Source organism: Heteronotia binoei, chromosome 3, assembly GCF_032191835.1.
Source record: "Heteronotia binoei isolate CCM8104 ecotype False Entrance Well chromosome 3, APGP_CSIRO_Hbin_v1, whole genome shotgun sequence".
Lineage (NCBI taxonomy): Eukaryota > Metazoa > Chordata > Lepidosauria > Squamata > Gekkonidae > Heteronotia > Heteronotia binoei.
Window position 1 is genome coordinate 172,384,278 of NC_083225.1, and position 13,607 is coordinate 172,397,884.

Consider the following 13,607-nt stretch of genomic DNA (forward strand, 5'->3'; position numbering starts at 1 on the left):
CACATGCTGTGAATTTACAGTTATTGTTTGTACTTCTTGAGTCAAATTTTAAATAAAAACTGGTTGATTTTTAAAAAAAAGTAGGCAATAGCATTATGTTACTTCTGGGGAAATCTGGACGTGACATCACACCTGTATAGGAATCATCAGAAGTGCTATGGTTTTACTATACAATCTCTGTCAATTCCTAGAGAGTCATAACATCACATATAGGTTTTCCTAGTAAGTGACGTAATGATGTCTCTTATCAGCTTTTTTAAAAAAAAATTATTTTCCCCTCCTACTTGTCTGTTGAAGTGTCAGTGGGCAGCAGGAGCTGGGGGCAAATAATTGAGGTTCCATGCAATACTCCCTCTAAACTGTGTCTTGTGAGCAAAACTTCTACTTTGTGATCTACCGGCATTAAGTTGTGAGCCACTGCATCAATTAGTTTGCTCTGGGGCCATTTTTCCTGAGCGAAGACAAAAATGTGCGAGCCGGAGGTTAAAAACTGTGAGCTAGCTCACACTAACTCAGCTTAGAGGGAACACTGGTTCCATGTGAGTTTCCCCAGTGCCGCAAATAACACCCACAGAGTTGGCCAGGAAAAGTCCAGGGGGAAAGGGTTAAATACCTTTTGTTGAAGCACAGCAAGCACCAACATGCTCCGATCCTCCTGATCTGAATCAGATCCCTGCACACTTGGGAACAGAATTCCCAGTGGGAAAATGTGCAACTCAAATTCCTTGTGACAACCTGGACATGACCTGAAGACTTTGTAATGTGTTGTTAGGCCCTAGATGAGCCAAAATGCATGTGTTAGGCTCATCAGGTATGTATCACAAATAAGAAAGTACTCTAGAATGAAACTTTGATGCCTGAAGGCTGTTGTGCCAGAGTGAACTTCATTGGGGAGGACATCCCATAGTGCGGGCGCCACTGCTGAGAAATACCTGTCATGTGTCTCACTGCTCTTCAGAATAGCAGGCTAAGGATCCATCACCAGCAGCTGCTAGAGGAATGTCCCTGGCTCCTCTGAACATTTTAAATGGCAAACTAATCATTAATATGAGCATGTAGGACAGGGCTGCCAAGTCCCCCGCAGTTGTAGAGTTTTTCCTCTCAAATTACTAGAGTGTCCGGAAAAACCAGAGTTTTCCCGGAAGCTCCTAGAGCAGTCGACATCCAACGTCACTGGCACCATGGCGTCACTGTGAGTGATGTCATCATGCCAGCAACGTTGAGGGAGGATTCTCCCCCACCGGCCCAGTGTAGGCTGGCGGGTTGGGAGCCTCCAGGGTGGGGGAACCCCTTCCCGGCCCAGGAACTTGCAGTCCTAATGTGGGATGCTTCATGCCAGAGAAAATGGATATAGGGAACTTGGCTCAGTTTGATTCGCAAGGATGTTATTTGTGAGGACCAAAGCATAACTCAAGCAGATTTTATTTATTAAATGTTTATTTCTACCCTAAGGAACTTGAGATGGCTTACATTAAATGCATAAAAAATTTAGAAACCACAATTCAGGACAGCAGGGCTGACCCTAGACTATCTGGCACCCTAGGCAAGGCTAACTTCTGGTGCCCCCCCCCACCGCACTGATAACCCATTTTTCGGGAGGCAACAGAGGGGGGCAAAGAGATCTTCATGCTTTTCCAGCCTTGGTTGGAAACACAGAATGAAGCCCAGACACCCTATGCCCCTAGGGCAGTCCGGGAGGCACTGAGGGGAGAAGATGCCTGAGCCACATGGGATGAGTCAATATGGCCGGCACCCTAGGCAGGGGAACCCCCAGTTTGGAGGCCCTCCCCCTGCTTCATCATCAGAAAGTGGCAGGGGGGGGGGGCGGAAATGTCTGCTGGGCATACTCTATGGAGACTGATTCCCATAGAGTATAATGGAGAATTGAACTGTGGGTATCTGGGACTCTGGGGAGACTGTTTTTCGAGGAAGAGGAACTACATTTTCAGCATAGCATCTGGTGCATCTCCTCAAAACACGCCCCCCCCCAAGTTCCAAAAAGATTGGACCGGGGGATCCAATTCTATGAGCCCAAAAGAAGGTGCCCCTCTCCTTTATTATTCCAAATAGTGAGAGAGCATTTTAAAAGGGTACGGTCCCTTTAAATGTGATGGCCAGAACTCCCTTCAGTGTTCAGTCATGCTTTTCACAACCTTGCTCCTGCCTCCACCCCCAAAATCCTCAGATATTTCTTGAGTTGGATTCGAGGTGAAGACAAGCAGTGTGGATATTCCTCCAGGGGCACACAAGGCAGTATACTGCCCCCGAGGTGATCAAGTACTGGGCAGCAGGAGACACAGAGGCAAGGCCTCACAACTTGGGAGGGATGCTGGGAGTCCTGAACCTCCCAGTGGTTGATTCCTTACAAAGGTCAGGTGGTTGTGGGGAGCTGCTCAAGAGTGGAAGGAAAGCCTCTCCGCGTGTTGCGAAAAGGCTAGGAGGGCAGGGCAGAATAGGGCCTGCAGGTCTGAGCAGGTCCGTTCTGCCACACTGGGTATGATCAGCAATAGTTAATGTATAATAGAACAGGGGTGGCCAACGGTAGCTCTCCAGATGTTTTTTGCCTACAACTCTCATCAGCCCCAGCCAGCATGGCCAATGGCTGGGGCTGATGGCAGTTATAGGCAAAAAACATCTGGAGAGCTACCGTTGGCCACCTCTGTAATAGAACCATAAACCATTTTAACTCTATTCAAATCCCTCCCCCCTCCAATCTTCTTGCGTGAGTTCAAAACCCATTTCGTAAACCTTCAGTATGTATTACTGCATCCTTGGCATCCAATCTTCTAAAGAGATGCCAACATCCTTTCCAGGCCTCTACTGGTTGTTGGAACCAGAAAAAAAAATATATCTGTGGAAACGGAAGGTAGGTCTCTTATCAGCTCAGTCATTACAAGAACCTGGCACATACAGAGCATGGAAGCAGATGTTCTAAGGCAAGCCTGCCAAAGCAAAGATGATAATCAGCCACAGTGTTCATAAAGTGCCTGCAATGCAGTAATTCCAGGTGATACTTTTCAGTTTCCGTTGGTCTTACGCTGCTCAGAGGGATTTTAAAATAATCCCTTACCTTTGTTTTGGTTTTGTCCAGGCCTTTTGCCAGTCCTTGTGTCAGTGATTGCAGTGATTTTCAAACAACAGAAAGTTCAATGTATGGCCCTATTACGGTTGCCAACCTTGGTGCTTGGGGGCAGGGGCAAAAGTGGAAGGGCTTCTAGTGTCCTGGCCCCACTGGTGGACCTCCTGATGGCACCTGGGTTTTTTGGCCACTGTGTGACAGAGTGTTGGACTGGATGGGCCACTGGCCTGATCCAACATAACATCTCTTATGTTGTTATGTTCTTAACTTCCATGTGGTGGCTGGAGATCTCTCGCTATTTCAACTGATTTCCAGGTGAAAGAGATAAGCTCCCCTGCAGAAAATGGCCCCTTTGGAAGGCACTGTATTGCATTATAGCCCATTGAAGTCCCTCCCCTTCCTAAACCTCAGGCCCCACCCCCAATATTATTGCAACCCTAGGATCCATCCACAAAACAAATGCAAGAATTCTCTGATCCTCTTTCAATTTTAGGCCAGAATGTGATGAGTGTTGCCACTAGGGTGGCCAGAACGTCCCGCCCTCCCGGGAAAGTCCTGCCCCCGCCTCCTGAATCCCGCGTCCTGATTGGCCAAGCTCGGGACTCATTCAGAGTCCCGGATTGGCCAGCCCCGCACCGCCGCTGTCCTGCCCGCCTTCCTCCTCCAGCCCCGCAGGCCGCCTGACTGCCTCCCGGCCCCTCTTGCCTCCAGCGCCGCCTCTCGTGGGCAGGCCCACACCGCCGCCGTCCTGCCCGCCTTCCTCCCCCAGCCCCGCAGGCCCAGCAGGCCGCCTGACTGCCTCTTGGCCCCTCTTCCCTCCAGCACCGCCTCTCGCGGGCAGGCCCGCACCACCGCCGTCCTGCCCGCCTTCCTCCCCCAGCCCCGCAGGCCCAGCAGGCCACCTGACTGCCTCCCGGCCCCTCTTGCCTCCAGCGCCGCCTCTCGCGGGCAGGCCCGCACCGCCGCCGTCCTGCCCGCCTTCCTACCCCAGCCCCGCAGGCCCAGCAGGCCGCCTGACTGCCTTGCCACCAGCAAGCTTTTTCTTCTTGTTCTCCCTTATTCCAATGACACTTGCCCTTGGAAAGAGGAAATTTCTGTGTGCAGAGGGTTCCCAAGTTCTCACCAGAGGAGGGGTTTTTCCTGACCCAACACACCACCACCTAACTGGCCAGTGGGGAGCCCTGTCCCCAAAGAGCTCCAGCATGCTGTGACATGCCCATTGTGATGACGTCACCTGGCAGTGACACTATTGTGCTGGGCATGTTGCTGCAGAGATGCTGTAGCATTTGGGAAAAAACTCTATGATAATCTTAGAGTTTTCTTGAAACACTAGAGTGTCCCCCTGGGGACATTCCCAGCATGATAACATCACTTCCAGGTGACATAATTGTGCTGAGCATACAAAGAGCATGTGGAAAAGATCCCCCCGCAGGGAGGTAAGTAGCACTTGGCAACCCTATGTGTGCACCAGAAGTGATGTCACCATGTTGCCAGTCACATCTCCTGGCCCTTCCTCTTTCTCCTGGAAAGTCCCCTCACTGGCCAGCGGACCAGTGGCAGGGCCTCATGGTAGGAAACCCATACCTCCATGGAGGGGGGCTGGCAACCCTATGCCTGGGCCATCCAGGTCAGGAAAGAGGTAGCTACAGCAGGCATTAACGCTCCTGAATGCACTCAGAAGCGACCAAGTCTTAGGGGTGCGACAAGCAAATCCCCTCTTATTTCTAGTAAGTGCTGCTGACTGCAGGAACTCATTAGCATATTAGGCCACATCCCCTGATGCCAAGCCAGCCAGAACTGCGTTTTTGTGCATTCCTGCTAAAAAAAAAGCCCTGAGAATGACACAAACCAAGACGATAGAGGGAGAACTTCCAGAGCAAGGTATGTGCGCACGACCACCTTCAGAAAGTTTGCTAGTCAATTTTATGTGTGTGTGTGTGTGTGTGTATACATATATTTCCTGTAAGAAGGAGCTTCACACTCACTTCAACCTATGATTAGTCACTGTTCTTTTCCATGAAGCATCAGTCAACCCCTTGCTCCCCCCAACAAAAACGCATCTTCTCTGCACGAGAGGCATTATCTCAGCACTGCCTCTTCAAGCTCTTGTTCCCTCTCTCCAATGAAAGGGAGTTTTGTGGATTCCATTCTTACCGACCCTTCCCACACTCCTTTGCCACGCAGAGCTTATTAACTGAACAGGTGGCAACAGCCTCAACAACAAACAATAGATTCCAGAAGGTTTCAGAGAAGTGTGCCAACTTAAAAACTCTCCACGTATCTGAATTATAATTGTTTTGTCCTTGGCAACAATTGAACACATATTTTCCCCACTAACTCTTCAGTTTCAAGCACCTTGATTTCTGACACGAAATCCATCAGGCATCTGGAGTCCCACAGCTGTGGTTTTCTTTCCGACCCCTTCATGTGCCTTGCATGTGCACAGTGACGCATCGCATCCCAGCAGTGCTGGTGTTTTTCTGCATCTCAACCAAACGTTTCCTTCAACACCTCAATGTGACATTTCTCCCCTTTTCAATTATCTGTTCTTTTCCCCCCAGTGAGCTGTGGCATGTCATCCAAAATTCATGGCTTCTTTCCTTTTTGTATATTAATGACAGTCTTTGAAGACTCCATAAAGGCTCATGGTGTTTCCAAGCCATTCCAAAAGATATTGTCAGGTTATGCTCTTGATAAAGAAGAAGTGGATGGCACTCGATGTAATGGTGTGAGGTGAAGATCCTTTAAAAAAAAATGTGTTCTGTTGACATTCTTGTTTACGAGTGGACAGAAGACTGGCAGATTTTTACCTTAGTTCAAGGGTTGTTGTTGCTTTTATTGCTTTTCCAGGACTTGCTGAACCCCAGAAGGAAACTGATGGTAGGAAAAGCTAATTAATCTAGTCATTTTTTGCATGCAGTACTGGCTGTTGGATGTGGACTTTTAAAATCCCGCACATACTTTTGTGCAAATAGGACTTGCTCCAGCTGATAGAGCTGTATGCAAAAATCTGTATTGGTCTTTGGATAATCCCTAGGGTTGCCAGGTCCAACTCAGAAAATACCTGGGGACTTTGGGGGCAGAGCCAGGAGACTGGGGGATGAGCCAGGGGACATTCCCATTCCCTAAAGCAAATAAAAATAGAGCAGTGCAGTTCCCCTGAATACAATCTTCATTTCCTCATCCCCCAGCAGCTGGCTACACGTCCACTCAATGAAAGTGAACACACACATTCACAAAGCAGCCAAAACAAAGTTTGCAAGCACACACTTTTATGATCACCTTGGGTCAATTTATTCACAATCTCCTGAATGTAACCATCTGCTGTATTTCCAACAACTTCTGCAGACTAACACAAGAAAACAAAAGGATCTAGTTTACCCTTCACTATGCAAAGGACTTCGAAAAGAAATGTAAAGCAAACTGAGGGACTGGGCCAGCTTCCTTTCTTTTCTCCCAGCTTCACAGACTCTGGGAACATCCAGGTAGCTCTGCTGGCTCACCCACCCGCATCCAGGCTTGCTTCTGGTGAAATTTAAAGGCAAACACACCTTCCAAGTTTCCAAGCTTCTTCTAAGCCTTCGGAGGTGGAAAGGCCCATGGTGACTGTTGGGGCGGCCTTCCCTACATCAGCCAGCTGGCTGGCAGTGAGATGGAGCCTGCAAAACCAGGAGACTGGCAAGCCTAATTGTCCCTCTTGCTTCTCCTGCCCACTCTCCCCTGCCTGTCTCTCTGCTGTCTTCCCATGAATCCAGGGCCTCCCTAGGTCTCAGCATGGGAAGCAAACAGGGCTTGTTCACATCCTGCTCATATACATGAACACACACACATGAAGCCGTGTTATATGGAAGCAGATTATCTTGATCAGTATGGTCTACTCAGACTGGTAGAGGCTCTCCAGGATCTCAAGCAGAGGTCTTTTCACAGCACTTACTACCTGGTCTTTCTAACTGGAGATATGATGGACTGAACTTGGGGCCTTCTGCAGGCCAAACAGATGCTCTACCACCGAGCCACAGCTCCCATCTTCCTTAGGCAGCAGCTCTCACAACCTTTAGCTGAGCCTTTGTCTCCTCCCCTGCCATCATTGGGAGTCTCCCTTTTAACCTCTGTTGTCCACCCCTCTCCCACTTGCACACAATCCCAGGCCAGGTTCCATCCCAGCCAGTGCCTTGACCAATCACTGGTCTTTATTGCCTCTTCCTCTTGCCTCCTTCTCACACCCAGGCAGGATAGCCAATGAGGAAAGGTACTGGGTCTCTGGGCACCGCCTGCCTTGCAGCTACGGGATTTCTGGGCCCCTCCTGCATGACAGCAAACCCACCCTCCCATTGCCTTTAGTAAGTTTGGCTTCCTGCCTGGACTGTCCCCCACTGGAGCCTTTCCCTGAGGCGCTATCCCTACCCTGCCAAACCAGAACCTGCCCTGGCGTTACTGCTGGCCTTGTTGGGTGAGGCTGCTCTCAGCAGCTTTGGCCTCTGCCCTATGTGGGGCACCTAGAAGGGTGCACCCAGATAAGGCTTCAGCAGCAAGGTGGACAGAACCTGGCTGGGAGTTATCTCTGGACAACCTCGTTGAATCGTTGAATGATACATAGCTTAACCTTCTCAGCCAAGACTCCTAGTCACTGCATGGCTGTCTACAGCAGGGACACATGGGTAACATACCCAGTCCTTCATTAGCAATTGATGTGAAGTTTTGGTGGGGAGCGGAGACTAAATACAACATCATCACATGATATGTTGCTATCACTTCGGGGTGGAGACATATGGGACTCTATGGAAGCTCTTAACAGGCTGCACTTTTATTTCTGCGCAAGATTTAAAGTATTTGCATTGACCTATACCAGGGGTGGCCAACGGTATCTCTCCAGATGCTTTTTGCCTACATCTCCCATCAGCCCCAGCCAGCATGGCCAATGGCTGGGGCTGATGGTAGTTGTAGGCAAAAAAACATCTGGAGAGCTACCACTGGCCACCCCTGACCTATATAGACTTAAAAGAGCCCCATGGTGCAGAGTGGTAAAGCTGCAGTACTGCAGTCGGAGCCCTCTGCTCACGACTGAGTTCGAACCCAGTGGAAGCTGGTTCAGGTAGCCGGCTCCAGGTTGACTCAGCCTTCCATCCTTCCGAGGTCGGTAAAATGTGTACCCAGCTTGCTGGGGGGAAAGTGTAGACGACTGGGGAAGGCAATGGCAAACCACTCCGTAAAAAGTCTGCCGTGAAAATGTTGTGAAAGCAACGTCACTCCAGTCAGAAACGACTGGTGCTTGCAGTCTTTTTTTTTATACAGACTTTACTTTTTATACAGACTTAAATGATATGGGACTGTGGTATCTTCCTTGAATATACATGCTTTGGGAAGTTGGACAGATGTCTAGAAGGGCCGTGGTAGTGGCCTGGATGCAGCATTCCCTCCACAGCAAACTTTGCTTCTAGAGCTGCCAATCCTCAGGTGCGGGCAGGGGATCCCCAGTTTGGAGGCCCTTCCCTCACTTCAGGGTCATCAGGAAACAGGAGGGGGTGGGAAATGTCTGCTGGGCACATTATTTCCAAAGGAGGGAAGGGATTTAAAAGGTGTGCTGTCTTTTTAAATCTAATGGCCAAAACTCCCTTGGGAGTTCAATTATGCTTATCATAACCTTGCTTCTGGCTCCACCCCCAAAGTCTCCTGGCTTCATCCCCAAAGTCCCCAGATATTTCTTGAATTGGACTTAGCAATCCTATTTGCTTCACATCTAAGTTATCAACTTTTAGGAACCAGGTAAAGACCACCCTCTTTACTTGTTGTCTTCAGTCATATATAGATATTGTCTCCACGGTCCATCTGCAGCCTTACTGCTAGTTTAATTTTCTTAGTTGATTTATTCAGCGCCTTTTGTGTGGTTGTTTGTTAAAAAGCAGTGCCAGTTATGACTGTCAGAGTAGCATCTGGAGAGACCTGTGTTCAAATACCCACTTGTACCATGGATGTTTTCTGGGTGAACTTGGACCACTCACAGTCTCTCAGCCTAAGCTACCTCACAGTGTTGTTGCAAGGATAAAATGGAGGAGAGGAGAAGGATGCCCCCATTGGGGTGAAAGGCAGGGTATGAATGAATGAATCAATGAATGAATCAATGAATGAGTGAATGAATCAATGAATGAGTGAATGAATGAATGAATGAAATACAAGATTGCACTGATTTCCACCAGTTCCCTCCCTTGGGATCTGGGAGAGCCCCCCCACCCCAGGTGCTAGTGAGTAACACCACACACTCATGAACACACACACACACAGAGGGTTTTATTGTACTTTGAATTTTTAGTTGCCTTTATTCTTGTTAGCTATTTTGAGTGCCATTGTGTCTGCAAAGAAGCCTTTCTAGGGCTCAAACAAAGCCTGCTCTTGATCTGTGAACCAGACTTTAGATAAAATGAATTTCTTCTTTGAGTTCCACCTCCTCTCTTTTTCTTCTCGGGCAGGTATTTCAAGATATGAGTGGAGGACTGAGACACAAGCTCTGTTCCAATCACTGGCATTTACAGGTGCTTAAATCTGAATGATTTTTTTATTACCAGGCTGCATTCACAGTCTTGAACACTTTGCCTTGGAAATAAGACCCAGCTTCACTAATCCTATAGCTGTTTACTGAGAAGCAACGGCTGTTTACTGAGAGAAGTCTTGGCCTCCCCCAGCCTCAGACCCTGGAGAGACACTCCTAAGAAAGGATGATTCTGACCTTGATAGATCCATGGTCTAAGGCAATTTCATGTGTACATTATGAAGGGGAGGTGAAAAGATCAGGTAGCAGATTGTGGGGAAGACCTTGGCCTGAGATCTGCCGCCAGTCAGAATAGAGAATAATGAACCTGAAAGAAGATGATGAGGAGGAAAAGGAGTAGTAGTTGATTTTTATACCCTGCTTTTCACTACCCAAAAAAGTCTCAGAGCAGTTTACAATTGCCTTTCCCTTACAGATAGAGCCAAGAGGGCAGCCGAGTTGGTCTGAAGCAGTTGAACAAAGCAGGAGGCAAGGCGCACCTTTAAGACCAACCAAGTTTTATTGAGAATGTATGCTTTCGTGTGCTCTCTAAGTATACTTCATCAGTCAACGGACATCTTATGAAGTGGGTGGGGGTGAGAGAGCTCTGAGAGAGCTGTGACTTGCCCAAAGTTCACCCTTAACACCTTGGTCACCTTCGTGTGAAGGAGCGGGGAATCAAACCCGGTTCTCCAGAAGAGAGTCTGCCACTCCTAACCACTACACCGTGCTGTTGTTCTGACTCAGCATAATGTTATCCTGTATGTTTAAAAATGGGATATAATGTTAAAAACGGGGTATAACATGGTGTTAAAATGCCATAGAAGAAACATGTAAACTGCTAAATAAGATTTTTTTTTTTATTTTCAGTCTTCCTAACTAGGCCTGAAAATTAAAAAAGAAAAAAAATCATAGCTGTTAAATAAGGTTCCTTTTTGGGGAGTGGTTTCCCTCATTCATAGGTGTTCTGTGTTCTGCAATTCATGTATTTTGATTGTTCCATCAATTAAAAAAAATTAATCTAGCAAGCTTGCCATTATTTAGTCCAGATCTTATTGTTTGTTTATGAGCCTTCCTGTCCATTAGATTCTAATCTCATGGTGTCATCCATTCATGATTTGCGATCCCTGCCAAGTACACGTTACTTTTGGATCCTGCATGGCATTCCCCTCCCCCACCCGTGGCCTTTCTTGGAAGCAGCAGACAATAATTTGGCATCTTAAAACAGATTTTCAAGAAGTCCCAGATGGCAAAAGGTGATTATACAGATCCATTGTTCCATTTCAGAAAGAGAATGGTCTGGCTATTAATGAGGAACCGAAAATTGTTCTGCCATGGCCAAGTAATATCAAAAGGGCATTTTCAGCTCATGAGCTGATAACTTTTTTCAATTACATTTTTGTATGTAATAATTAATGACCAGAAAGCGGGTCCCAGATCATAACAAAAGAGCTTTGTGCAAATGAAATGGAATGAGTTAACAGGAATGGAGGGAGCAAGACTTTTAACAAGTAGATTTACAACACAGTGTGGTGCAGTGGTTAAGAGTGAGAGACTCTAATCTGGAGAAGCAGGTTTGATTCCCCACTCTTCCACATGAAGCCTGTTGAGTGACCTTGGGCCAGCCCACAATTGTCTCAGAAATCTCTCAGCCCCACCTACCTCACAGGGTGTCTGTTGAGGGGAGGGGAAGGGAAGGTGATTGTATGCTGCTTTGAGACTCCTTAAGGTAGAAAAAAGTGGGGTATAAAAACCTTCTCTTCTTCTTGTTCTGGAGTATTGTCAGGAGTTAAACCTTGCTTTAAAATAGTGAGGATTATGTTTTCTTAACATTGAAAATGTATTTTTGTAAACTGAGTTGGTTGGCAGGGTATACCTGAGAATGAAGACCAAGATGAAATCTCTGCTCAGATGTGAACTCCCATGGGTGTCTTTAGGCAAATTGTTGCACTGGGTTTACAGGCTTCCCCCTGCCCCCAGTCAGCTGGCTGGCGGGGAAGCCTCTCCCCCACAGCCACCATGTACCTCTAGATCTCTGGCAAGACCTGCAAACAGGTCCAGTTTTAAAATGTGTGTGTGTGCCTTTAAATTGCAGTAGGAAGCAGGAAGTACTTCATGGGGAAGGGTTAGCAACAGCAGTCCTAGTCAAAGCGCAGCCCCGCCATTTGTTTTGCTTTTGTTTCAGAGCAAGTGAGTGTGTGTAAAAGAGAGCAGCATAGCCCCTGTACTTTTAAGACCTCATTGTGGAGGCACCAGAGACAGTTAAATATGTGTGAGAGTGTGAGAGAGAAAGCGGGGGAAGGGGAGGGAACTCCGTTATTCCCTATAGAGACTTATTCTCATAGGAAATAATGGAGAATTGATCCATGGGTATCTGGGGCTCTGGGGGGGGGGGCGTTTTTTGAGGTAGAGGCACCAAATTTGCAGCATAGCATCTAGGCTTCCCAATCCCCAGGTCCCAGAGGGGGATCCCCCGGTTTTACAGGCTTCCCCCCTCCCCCAGTCAGCTGGCCGGCGGGGGAAGCCCCTCCCCCAGAGCCATCATGCACCTCCATGAACGATTCCCATAGGGAATGATGGGGAATTGATCCGCGGTTATCGGGGGCTCTGGGGGGCCTGTTTTTTGAGATAGAGGCACCAAATTTTCAGTATAGCATCTAGTGCCTCTCGCCAAAATACCTCCCAAGTTTCAAAAAGATTGGACCAGGGGGTCCAATTCTATGAGCCCCAAAAGAAGGTGCCCCTATCCTTCATTATTTCCTATGGAAGGAAGGCATTTAAAAATTTGTGCAGTCCCTTTAAATGTGATGGCCAGAACTCCCTTGAAGTTCAATTATGCTTGTCACACCCTTGCTCTTGGCTCCACCCCCAAAGTCTCCTGGCTCCACCCCCAAAGTCCCCAGACATTTCTTAAATTGGACTTGGCAACCCTAATAGCATCCAGTACCTCTCCCCAAAATATCCCCCAAGTTTCAAAAATATTGGACCAGGGGATCCAATTCTGTGAGCCCCAAAAGAAGGTGTCCCTATCCTTCATTATTTCCTATGGAAGGAAGGCATTTCAAAAGGTGGGCGATCCCTTTAAATGTGATGGCCAGAACTCCCTTGAAGTTCAATTATGCTTGTCACACCCTTGCTCCTGGCTCCGCCCCAATGTCTCCTGGCTCCACCCCCAAAGTCCCCAGATATTTCTTGAACTGGACTTGGCAAACCTAGGTATATTATATCTCAGATGTTCAGACACAACTATGAAATTCCTAACCAATGACATAAACAGCAATGATGGGGGGTGGGCTTTGGAGGAGCTGAATTTGTGGGTGAGCATCTGGTGGTAAAAAGTGAAGTTAAGTTGCAGTCAGTTTATGGTGACCCCTTCAAGGTTTTCAAGGCAAAAGACAAAAGGTTGGTTTACCATGGCCTTCTTCTGCATATAAACCCTGGTTTGCCTTGGTGGTCTTCCATACAAGCACTAACCAGGGCTGCTCAAGATCTGATGAGATCAGGCTAGGGCCATCCAGGTCAGCCTTTGCTGGAACAACATACCATGTTGACTATGCCTCAGGGACTTCTCCCCATCCTAGTCCTGTAGTTGCAGAGAGTTTGTGAACCTCAACCTTGACCAGGCTACTGTTTTGAGCAGGATTGCCCCTGGGAGGGGAGGGGAGGGGAGAGGGAGAGAGAGAGAGAGCGCTACAAGCTACATCTATGGTTGCCAACCTCCCAGTGGGGCCTGGTCTTATCCCAGAATTACAGCTGATCTCCAGAATACACAGATTAGTGTCCCTGGAGAAAAATGGCATTTTTGGAAGGCAGACTGTATGGCATCACAACCCTCCTGAGTTCTCTCCAATCCCCAGACTCCACTATGTCTAGGTTCTACCCACAAATCTTCAGGAATTTCCCAAATTGGAGTTAGTAACTCTATCGTATTCCATGAGTGCATTTGTTATTTGAACAAACAACCGAGGGGTGTGTGTGTGTGTGTGTGTGTGTGTGTGGTTGATT